General features: G+C 38.1%; 1 protein-coding gene across 3 annotated transcripts in view; it reads left to right on the top strand.

Annotated features, from left to right (window-relative positions):
- Nucleotides 1–12,500, top strand: part of LOC144972469 (uncharacterized) — a 151,063-nt gene that overhangs the window by 64,090 nt on the left and 74,473 nt on the right. Inside the window, exon 1 of one of the 3 annotated variants that reach the window (XM_078913669.1) lies at nucleotides 4,180–4,933. The exons of the other annotated variants lie outside the window; for them this stretch is intronic. The gene's annotated coding sequence lies outside the window, so the exon portion shown is untranslated. Of the gene's footprint in view, nucleotides 1–4,179; nucleotides 4,934–12,500 lie in introns of those variants that run through there. 3 annotated transcript variants of the gene reach the window in all.

The following is a 12,500-nucleotide window of genomic DNA, read 5'->3' as shown; positions in this document are numbered from 1 at the left end:
CCCCCATCTCTTGTCTCCAGGTCGTGTTTTGAGATTAGCTGCATAGTCTTTCCGTTGTCTACCTCTGCCTCTTTTCACATTCATAATCCCTATAAACAAAACAAAACAAAACAACAACAACAACAACAACAATAACAACAACGATAACAGCATGTGTGTATTCAAGAATATGTCTATGTGTTTGTTTGTATATGCATCTATGTCTATAATATGTGTACATTTGTATACAATTTTTGTATATATGTAAATGTGTTTGCGTGTGTATTTATATACATGTATATGTATATATGTGTGTGTGTGGGTGTAGATGTGTGTATGTGTGTGGATGTGTGTGTATGTGTGTGTATGTGTGTGTATGTGTATGTGTGTATGTGTGTATGTGTATGTGTTTATGTGTGTATGTGTATGTGTGTATGTGTATGTGTTTATGTGTGTATGTGGATGTGTTTGTGTGTGTATGTGTTATGTGTGTATGTGTTATGTGTGTGTATGTGTTATGTGTGTATGTGTTATGTGTGTATGTGTGTATGTGTGTATGTTGTATGTGTGTATGTGTGTATTGTGGTATGTGTGTATGTGTTTATGTGTGTATGTGTGTATGTGTGTATGTGTGTATGTGTGTATGTGTGTATGTGTGTATGTGTGTATGTGTGTATGTGTGTATGTGTGTATGTGTGTATGTGTGTATGTGTGTATGTGTGTATGTGTGTATGTGTATGTGTTTATTTATCAATTAGTTTACTTATTATTTGCTATTGCCACTGTGGAGTGCTATTGAGCTTTGTACATGGATAATGGCGCTATATAAATGTCTCATCACATTACAGTACAACAACAAAACAAACAAAAGGTCTTCCCTCAGAACCAGATTTGAGAGCGTTTGCCAAGGGTCATTTAAATCGATCTTTATTTGAAGGACGAGTATTATGACCAAATTTTTAAATACTTGTCTTTCCAGAGTCCGGCAGTTAACTGGTTAATGAGTAACAATGTTATTCTATATATATGTCTATCTATCTATCTATCTATCTATCTATCTATCTATCTATCTATCTATCTATCTATCTATCTATCTATCTATCTATCTATCTATCTATCTATCTATCTATCTATCTATCTATCTATCTATCTATCTATCTATCTATCTATCTATCTATCTTATCTATCTATCTATCTATCTATCTATCTATCTATCTATCTATCTATCTATCTATCTATCTATCTATCTATCTATCTATCTATCTATCTATCTATCACTATCTATCTATCTATCTATCTATCTATCTATCTACTATCTATCTATCACTATCTATCTATCTATCTATCTATCTCATCTAACTATCTATCTATCTACTATCTATCTATCTATCTATCTATCTATCTAATCTATCTATCTATCTATCTATCTATCTATCTATCTATCATCTATCTATCTATCTATCTATCTATCTATCTATCTATCTATCTATCTATCTATCTATCTATCTATCTATCTATCTCTCTATCTATCGATCTATCTATCTATCTATCTATCTATCTGTCTATTTATCTATATCTTTCATTCTCCATATATTCCATCTCTTCCTCTCTATCTCTCTATCTACAAGCCAACCACCTACACCGTACCCCCCCCCCCCCCCCCCCCCCCCCCCCACACCACTCCCACCCCCGACTACGTCAATGACCAGCCATCAGTCCATTGACAAAGGCAGATATCATAGTAGAAAGTATAACACTAATTACTACGACACTCACTCCCGTTGTAATGTGGCATTGATTAATTATTCTGGAAAACTAGGACAACGTCCTTCCTAGAGGGTGACAAAACATACCTCTCATTAATTATTAGTCTTTTTCCAAATATAGAGACGCCAGACGGCACTGACCAACCATACGATTTTGTCAACTATCCAGCATCTTGTTTTAGTGGCTATAATGTGATCTAATGGTATGCCATTCGCTTTCGAATCGGAAGGTCCTGGGTTCGAGCCTCGCTCGGCGCATAGTTGAGTCCTCAGAAAAGACTCTTTACGCACATTCTCTCAACGTACTCAGGTGTAAAATGAGTACCTTGCGTTTAACAGCGTTGTCTCTGTCGGAAGAAAGTTGTAATATTAATATCGCCCAACAGGTGTCTTGTCTCGTTCAACATGTTACGTGTTGCTGTTGGTCAGTGACCTCTTGTAAAGCGCTTTGAGCACAATTAGTGAGTATCGCGCTATATAAAAGCTCACGAGATAGTGAAAATGGAGGGGCATCGTATGGGAACGATAACGAACAATACTGTATTGTTCCCATAAGAAGCCTCTCCATTTTCACTCTTTCGTTATTACTTTCACGACCACAGGCGTCAGGGAGCCCCTTACCGTTTCTTACTTTTATATAGATAGAATGCGCTTGGCCAAGGAGTTCACAACATTGCCATCCGGAAGTATAACGAACCAACACACAAACTCTGTGCAACCATGAACTTTTATAGTCTGGTTAATACAGTTTAGTGAGAACAACTCACAAACGCGGATGGCAAAAACAATAACAAAGGCCTGAGTGATTACACAGAGTTTGTGAGTTGGTCCGTTATACTTCCGGATGGCAATGTTGTGAAATCCTCGGCCAAGCGCATTCTATCTATAGATAGTTCGAAGATGACGTCACTCAGGTCTTTGTTATTGTTTTTTGCCATCCGCGTTTATGAGTAATGCTCACTGAACTGTATTAACCAGACTATAAACGTTCATGGATACACACAGATTTGTGTGCTGGTCCGTTATACTTCCGGATGGCAATGTTATGAGCTTCTTAGCCAAGCGCATACTATCTATAGATAGAACGAAGTTGACATAACTGGGGTATTTGTTATTGCCTCCCCCCCCCCTTTCCCCCCATCCCTCCCTCCCCATTCATTTTGATTGTCCTGTCTGTGGCTAATAAGAGAGCACGTAGCATTTGTATGATTGGTGAAAATAGCCCAAATCACCCATGGGGCGTACGTGAGTAGCTTGATAAATAAAGGAGTAGGTAGGTGGGAGGGGTTGGGGGTGGGGGGGGGGGGGGGGGGGTGAGATGACTGGGGTTAAAAAGCAATGTTAAAATTACTGGTCTGGGTAAGATAGTGTAAGTGGAAAACGGTAAGGGCTGCCTGAAGCCGGTGATCGTAAAATACTAACGAAAGAGTGAAAATGGAAAGGCTTCGTATGGGAACAAAACAGACAATGGACGTTTCGGGTACAAACACTTCGTCAGCACAACAATACACAAATAAACGTGAATAATGAATAATCATTATACTTTATTTGTTTTTCACGTTTATTTGTGTATTGTTGTGCTGACGAAGGGTTTGTACCCGAAACGTCCATTGTCTGTTTTGTTCCCATAAGAAGCCTTTCTATTTTCACTCTTTCGTTAGTATAGTTAGTGTAAGTAGTGATGATGACGATCAGGGTGGTGGTCGTGATGGTAGTGGCTGTTTTGGTGGTAGTGGTTCTTTTGGTGGCAGTTGTTTTGGAGCTGGTGCTGGTGGTGGTTGTGTTGGTGATGGTGGTAGTGGCTCTGTTGTTGGCGGTGGCATTGGTGATGGTACTGGTGGTAGTTCGGGCGAAAGGGGAGGGGGTTGGGGGGGGGGGGTTGGGGTTTTAGGTTTGAGAGTATTTAGAAATATTATGTGTGCCAATTTAATAGATCGATATTTGGAAAGGACGAGTTTTCTGGTAAAATTAAAAAATAAATAAATAGAGATATTAACATGTTTGACAGATGGCAATGTCAATTTAATATTATACATTCTTCACAATGAAATAAATTATGTTTTAGTATATTCAATGGTTATTTTATTGCCAAAACTTAATTCCAATCACATTCAAAATATCTGGCAACCTACGGCTGGAATCGATTTGAAGATCACACAACCTGGGGTTTATATTGGGCACGTGCTGTTACTAAATTTAGTTTATTTTCCAAAACTGTTTTATCTTTTGGTGTATTTTTGGGGGAGTATAATAATGATATTTATACTTAGCCCCTACTCGCACGAGCGTTGCGTTCGCGCGAACGCGACGAGTGAGTAGGAGATGACAACATTCACAGCCCTAGGTGAGTACTTCTTGCTTTACTTTCAGGCTAGTAGTGTGGGTGTAGTATGTATGTAGTAGTACTGGCAGCGTGAGAGGGGAAGCATCGAAGGCAGCAGCAACAAGCGACGACGACGAAGACTAGGACAACAACAACTACTACGACATCACCATCTCCTTACCGAGTGACGAGGAGGACGACACTCGTACAACAGCATCATCAACACCACCGCCATCCTCATCATCATCAGCATCATCATCATCATCAACTTTTACGCGTGCGTGGTAGTACGGGTTGGTGGGTTGGTAGAATGGGTGGTGGATGAACAATCAACTAGCAATATATTTATTCTTATTATTCCTTTTCTCTCATTCAGTGAGTGAGTGAGGAACTAGGGAGCGAGCGAGAGAGCAAACGAGCGAACACGCGCACGCACACACGCACGCACGAATACACTTAAACCACAGAAGTGATTGTGGTGGTTGTAGTGGTAGTGGTTACGGCATTGGCTTGATACAATTGATAAGACTGGAAGGAATATGAACTGTAATTATTACCTTTATTAATTCGACCACTGGGACTACTTTTACTTTTACTACCGCCGCGGCTACTACTACTACTACTTCTACTACTACTACTACTACTACTGCTACTGCTACAACTACGAAAACAACTGCCGCGTTTTCTTCCACTACATCTCCTTGGTGTTTGATTCCGACGATGGCTTTATCACTAACATTATGTTGATTTGAATGCTCCAGTGTTTCAACAATGCTATAGATTTTAGAAGAAAATACTTGTTGCTTCCTACTGATTTGACACATTTAAATTTCTTATCTGACGGATTTTTAATTTCTAGTGAAAGGTAAGTGGATTAAATGACTTTGGGTTTGAAACGAATATTTTTGTGTTCGTGGATAGCTCACACGGTAGAGCCACGCTCTCACCTGCCAGGCGGAGTTGTCGTACCAATAAGGTCGCAGGTTCAAACCCCACCACCGCCGCGAAAAAAATTTTTTATTCTCTATTGTCTTCTGGCACTTTTCTACTCACTTCATATCTTGTTGTTACCAACATAAGTGCCTGCTCCACTCACTTTTCTGAATTAAAAATTCACCCCATACACCGGAGCATACTCAATGTCTCAATCGTTTCTATGTTATATGTTTGTGATGAGAATATTGGCTATTAAGCTTAACTGCTGGTCAAAATTACTTCGCGATGGTGGGGAACGAATCGGCGATCTCAAGAAGTGGGTGAGAGAGGGATCTAGAAATGACTTTGGGTTTGAAACGAATATTTTTGTGTTCGTGGATAGCTCACACGGTAGAGCCACGCTCTCACCTGCCAGGCGGAGTTGTCGTACCATAAGGTCGCAGGTTCAAACCCCACCACCGCCGCGAAAAATTTTTTTATTCTCTATTGTCTTCTGGCACTTTTCTACTCACTTCATATCTTGTTGTTACCAACATAAGTGCCTGCTCCACTCACTTTTCTGAATTAAAAATTCACCCCATACACCGGAGCATACTCAATGTCTCAATCGTTTCTATGTTATATGTTTGTGATGAGAATATTGGCTATTAAGCTTAACTGCTGGTCAAAATTACTTCGCGATGGTGGCGAACGAATCGGCGATCTCAAGAAGTGGGTGAGAGAGGATCTAGAAATGACTTTGGGTTTGAAACGAATATTTTTGTGTTCGTTGATAGCTCACACGGTAGAGCCACGCTCTCACCTGCCAGGCGGAGTTGTCGTACCAATAAGGTCGCAGGTTCAAACCCCACCACCGCCGCGAAAATTTTTTTTATTCTCTATTGTCTTCTGGCACTTTTCTACTCACTTCATATCTTGTTGTTACCAACATAAGTGCCTGCTCCACTCACTTTTCTGAATTAAATTATAAATGCCTTTTTAACGTTTGAAAGTATCGAGATAATAATTGTGCGTAATTAAATTTTGTTTGTCAAGTTTATGTCCTTTTTTAATATTTCATTTCGTTGTCAGAAACGTTTCATTTTTTTCCGTTAATTAAATATTTTACAACTTTTGAAGATAACTGAAATCTCCCCCCCCCCCCTCTCTCTCTCTCTCTCTCTCTCTCTCTCTCTCTCCCTCTCTCTCTCTCTTGCTCTCTCTCTTTTTTTCTCTCTTCTTTTTTCTTTTTTCTCTCTCTCTCTCTCTTCTCTCTCTCTCTCTCCTCTCTCTCTCTCTCTTCTCCTTTTCTCTCTCGCCATCCTCTCTCTCTCTCTCTCTCTCTGTGTGTGTGTGTGTGTGTGTGTTGCTCTCTTTTTTTCTCACCCTCTCTTTCTCACTCTCTCTCACTCACCCTCTCTCTCTCTCTCTCTCTCTCTCTCTCTCTCTCTCTCTCTCTCTTTCTCTCTATAAAATGTGTAGATGGAGCAGACACATTTATCAATATCATTAATGATAATGACATATTATGTTGCCTAAATACCATTGTCGCCGAATAGTCGTCGTCTTGCCGATCTGTCGGGTCATCCTCGGCTTTTCTTGAAATTCCCCACAGATCTTTGATAGAGTCAGACTTCAAAATTGATCGGGTTTTTTTTGGTCTCCTCTCAACGTCGTTGATTTTGTTGTCTTTGGTCGTTTAACGCTTTCCGCCGTGGATAAATAATTATAGAATTTAAATAAATATATAGATAAATGAATAAATAAATAAAAATTAAATAAATAAATACATAAATACATCAATACATTAATACATAAATAAAGAAATATACAAAGAAATAAAGATATATATACATAAATAAGTAAATAAATAAATAAATAGATAAATAAAAAAAGTATTATAAAGATTATAGATAAATAAATAAATAATACTATTAATAGCTACGAGCTATATCCTTTCAAAACAAAACGGTAGTGAGTGAACCAGATACAATTTGTCAATAAATCTTTTCACTGTAGATAATACGTTTTGTACTAAAAAAAATTAAATAATTGAATTTACAATTTCAGTTCATGTTGGCTTTTCACTGAATTCTCTTTATCATTGACCATTCGGACATAATAACAGATTTACACGACGGGTCGGGGGTCCAGATAGCTCAGTTGGTAGAGCACTCGCTTCACACGCAAAGGGACCGAGATCGATCCCGTTTGCAGTCGATATTTTTTTTTCTGCCCCCCCCCCTCCCCCTGTCCATCCAGTAGTGAATGGGTAGCTGGGTCTGTCACATTTGGCGGAAAGTACTTTGCTTTAGACTAGCGTCCTATCCAAAGGATCCAATTGCTCGCTATTTCCGTTTCACGCTATAGTAAGCGGGATAATCCCCGGCTCCATGGGTCGATGGCTCTGAAAGACATGACCCAACCATGCTTAATGCGTTTTTCATTTTAAAAATTTATTTTCCAATAAGGACATATGAAAACAACTTTCCAAATTGTATTTAGTATGCTATCATGTCTCCTGATAAGTGTTTTTCTTGTATTGGTAACAAGACCGACTGGACTGGCGCTCTTTTAATAAAATAATAAGCATTTCGTTGTCATTTGGACATGTACCCATTCACACCAGCGCCAAGTGGGGTAGAGCGTGTTAAGGGCCTTGGAAAAAAATAATAATAAAAAGCACAAAATCGAAGTTTGGTGAGAATCGTCACTCATTTATTATCCTCTCGACCGTGCAAAGCGTAGCTTGGTGGTCCAGTAGTGAGTGAGACACTCACCTTCGGACGTGTTCTGGTTCCGGTCTCTCACCGTACTCAGATATAGAAAAGAATACCAGACCAGTAACAGAGTTCTACCGTTCCCAGACCCAATGATAATCTCATTGCTTAATAAATCAATTTATCAGCTTCAAAATCAATTTAAAATAAATAAAATAAAAAAAATTCCCTTTATTCATCCCTAAGGGGAAATTTTTCTTTAGGGTCTATTCCAAGGGAAGACAGGAATAACCCGGGCGTCAGCCGCAGTGCAGCGCCGCAAATTGAGCTAAGGCTAGGTGACTTGCTCAAGGCCACACAACGCGGCGGGTAGTCGAACTCGGTACCTTTCAGGTACGAAGCAAAGACTGTACCGCTGAGCCACGTAGTCCCACTTAAATCGATCCATCCATATTAAAAGGTCGAGTTTTCTGGACACATCTTGATATACCTAGATACATGTTTTGTTTTGTTTTTTTGTTGTTTGTTTTGTTTGTTTCTTTGTTTTCCTTTTTTTTTTCACCCTCTCTTTTTTTGTTTGTTTTGTTTTGTTTTGTTTGATGGAACGTTGGGTAACTGATTAATTAGACGGTAGATATTCTGTAGTAGCTGGTTTCAACGGTATCTCTCAAGGACTCATGAATCCGTTTGTATGATGTGGATTGAATGGGGGGAATGGTTTTGGTTGATTGACTGAATGAAATACGACAATATTCATGGTTTAATCTATTTATATATTAAGTTATTTGTATTTATAACGAGTTTGTATTTTTATATAAATTGTCGTTATATTATTATTAATATTATTATTATTATTATTATTATTATTATTATTATTATTATTATTATTATTATTATTATTATTATTATTATTATTATTATATTATTATATTATATTATTATTATTATTATTATTATTATTATTATTATTATTATTATTATTTATTATTATTATTATTATTATTATTATTATTATTATTATTATTATTATTATTATTATCATTATATATTATATTATTATTATTATTTATTATTATTATTATTATTATTATTATTATTATATTATTTATTATTATTATTATTATTATTATATTATTATTTATTATTATTATTATTATTATCTTATTTTGTATAATTATCATTTCATTATTTTTTCCTGTAATTATCTTTATCATCATATACATAATATGATTGTACTCTCATCATCATCATCATCATCATTTATTTGTAAACCCCATCCCGCTGTTCTAACATTCCCCTGGTGATAACAGTGAATGGAAAACTATACATAAAACACAAATGTGCCTATTTAGCATTTACACGTGAATACAATTTCACACCGTTACGAGTCGTGTGTTAACACGTATGTACCTCCGCACACACATACACAAGATATTACACACATACCCACAAACACATATTATTACATTATTCTATCGTTATGCATAACCCAGTGATATCAATGGCAATTTAATATTCTGTTTGCCGACATTGCATTCAGCGAAAAGCCTTTCAGTATAAATTACTATGGAATCAGAGCGCATACCATAATTATGGAGATTAGTGCGCACAGCAAGCAACGTTTCGTGTACAACCTTCATCAGTGATTGTGACCGAAGGCTCCAATCGGTATTATATCAATATGACCTAGATGCAAGAACAAAACAAAAGACAACTGACTTTAAAGTTTAAATCACTATATCTATGCTCTTTAAAAAACAAGTTTTAGAGGTTTCCGGGGTCGTGGACAGTTTACACGGTAGAGTCACGATCTCTCCGGTCAGGCGGAGTTGTCGCACCAGTAAGGTCGCGGGTTCGAGCCCCCATCGCCGCCGTGAAGGTTTTATTCTCTGTTTGTCTTCTGGCACTCTCCTACCAATTTCATTTCTTGTTAATAAATAACAATGTGAAATTTAATGTAAGCTTCAATTTAATATACGAAAACTGATAAAATTGACGTTTCGGGTTTCCCCTTTATCAACAAAAACAGGATGAATAGCAATACAGACGACTGAGATAATGTGACAGTGGCGTTGGTAAGATGTTGATATAGGGGAAACCCGAAACGTCCATTTTATCTGTTTTCGTATATTATGTTGAAGCTTTCTTTCAATTTCCCATTGTTATTTATTCCTTCGAGCTTCCAGCAGCATTACATTTACATTACATTTCTTGTTATTATCAACATAAGTGCCTGCTCCACTCACTTTTCTGAATTATAATATGAATCTTCTGTGTTATTAACCCCTACCAGTACGATTTGTTTCCAATGCCAAGCTGGTAGAAGGTTTGGAGTAAAAGATGAGAAGAAGAAGCAAGGAAAGCAAAAATGAAATGTTGCTCTTCGGGAACGCTAAAAACGAAAACTATTCTCCTGTTGGCTTGAAGCGTCTCTTGTAGCGTGAATAGGTGGCTGGTCGCCTCAAAACAGTATTATGTGGAATGAGAGTAGTCGGGTGCATATATATATATATATATATATATATATATATATATTATATATATATAATATATTAATTAAATTAAATTAAATTGAGCTTTTATATAGCGCAATATCCACCAAATGTGCTTTAAAGGGCTTTACAAGGGGTCCCTGGCCAACAGCAACATTTAACATTTAGGACGGAGCATGATGCCTGGAGGGATGTTACAATTTTTTTTTTTCGGACAGGACAAGCTGTAAACGGCCAGGTACAACGGCCAGGTACTCATTTTTATACCTGTGTACGATGAAACAACATGAGTAAAGAGTCTTTTCCGAGGACTCAACTATGCGGCGAGCGAGGCTCGAACCCATGACCTTCCGATCCGAAAGCGAGTGTCATACCACTAGACCACATAGCCACATAAAAGAGTGCGGCTTTGTGATCTCGTGGGGGCCGCGTGGCTCAGCGGTATGGTCTTTGCTTCGTATCCGAAAGGTAACGAGTTCGATGACCCGCCGATCCAATGTGTGGCCTTGAGCAAGTCACCTCGCCCTAGCTCAATTTGCGGCGCTGTACTGCGTCTGACATTTGGGTTATTCCAGTCTTCCCTTGGAATAGACTCTAGAGAAAAATTTCCCCTGTGGGATGAATAGAGGGGATTTTATTGGTTTTTTATTTTTATTTTGTGGTATGACACTCGAATTTAGACTGATAGGTTCTAGGTTCGAGTCCCGCTCTGGGCGTCGCAAAGTTGAGTCCATGGAAAAAACTCTTTACTCGCGAGGTCGCAGCCCAGGTTTGAGAGTATTTGCCAAGATGAGGGTGATTTAAATCGGTCGATATTTGAAAGACGAGTTTTCTGGGAAATTTTTAAATACGTGTTTTTCCAAATATAGTACGGCGGCATTTAACTGGTTAACAAGAAACATCATTCACTTAAAACGGAAATCTTAAGGAAACCGTTTCTACGAAAACCTTGTACAAGGAATATAACCCGCGATCTACTTGAGGGATGAAGGGTCTCTAATTATAATGATGATGATATGCTGGTGATGATGATGATAATTACAAGCCATTGTATCTTATTGTGTTTGATTGACTTAATGAGTAGATTAAGTTGTATTTGATATGTTGATTAGTAAAAGTATATTGGACTGGCCCCCCACCCCCTATTCTCTCTCTCTCTCTTCTCCTCTTTCTCTCTCTCTCTCTATCTCTCTCTCCTTATCCCCCTCTTTCTCTCTCTCTCTCACTCTCTCTCTATCTCTTAATCTTTCTGTCCAACCTTCCCTTGTCTTTCTCTCCACCTCTCTACTCTTTGCCTGTTCTCTTCATCCTCTCTCTCCCCCTCTCCTCCCTCTCTCTCCCTCTCCTCCCTCTCTCTCTCTCTTTCTTTCTTTCTCTCTCTTTCTTTCTTTATTTCTCTTTCTCTCTACCACCTACTATCTTTCTTGGCAGGTACCTGTCATTAGCTCTTTCTATATTGTGCGTTCTCTCCTAATCTCTCTCCCTTCTTTACTCCCCCGCCTCCCCCCTCTCTCTCTCTCTCTATCTCTCTCTCTCTCTCTTCTGTCACTCTCTTTCTCTCTTTCTTCACCTCATTGCTCTCATTCACTTTCCTCTGTTTTCTATACTATGTTTGCCCCCCCCCCTCTCTCTCTCTCTCTCTCTCCTCATCTCTCTCTCTCTCTCTCTCTCTATATATATATATATATATATATATATATATATATATATATATATATATATATATATATATATAATTTCCTTCTTTTCTATCATCCTCGTTATATTCAACCACCTCCCACGTCCTTGTCCACCATCTATAAGGAGATTATAGTTCGATACAATTCTATTCCCATAGAGATCGTTATGGAATTAGAACCTCGTTCTCAAACACCCCCCCCCCCCCCGACCTAACCGCCACATCCGTTTTCCTGATTTTTAATTTAATATTTTGTCCCATCCAGCTCCCCACGCATTTTGTCATTGTAGTTCTTTCTTACAACCCCTTCCATCTTTCTCTCTCTTTCTCTCTCCTCTTTCTCTCTCTCTCTCTCTCTCCCCTCTCACCCTTCTTTTTAGCTCTCTCTTTCTCTCTCTCTCTCTGTCGTCTCTCTCTCTCTCTCTCTCTCTCTCTCTATATATATATAATATAATATTTATTTCTACTCTCTCTCTCTCTCTCTACCTATCTCTCTCTATCCTCTCGCTCTCTCGCTCTCTCTTTCTTCTCCTCTTCTCTCTCTCTCTCTCTCTCTCTCTATATATATATATATATATATATATATATATTATATATATATTTGCTAAAGAAGGGTTTTGTGACCCG

The sequence above is a fragment of the Berghia stephanieae genome, chromosome 5 (assembly GCF_034508935.2).
Source record: "Berghia stephanieae isolate SIO BIC M18660-M18661 chromosome 5, UCSD_Bste_1.3, whole genome shotgun sequence".
Classification (NCBI taxonomy): domain Eukaryota; kingdom Metazoa; phylum Mollusca; class Gastropoda; order Nudibranchia; family Aeolidiidae; genus Berghia; species Berghia stephanieae.
The sequence above is the reverse complement of the archived record's forward strand: the minus strand, read 5'-3'. Positions and strand labels throughout refer to the sequence as shown.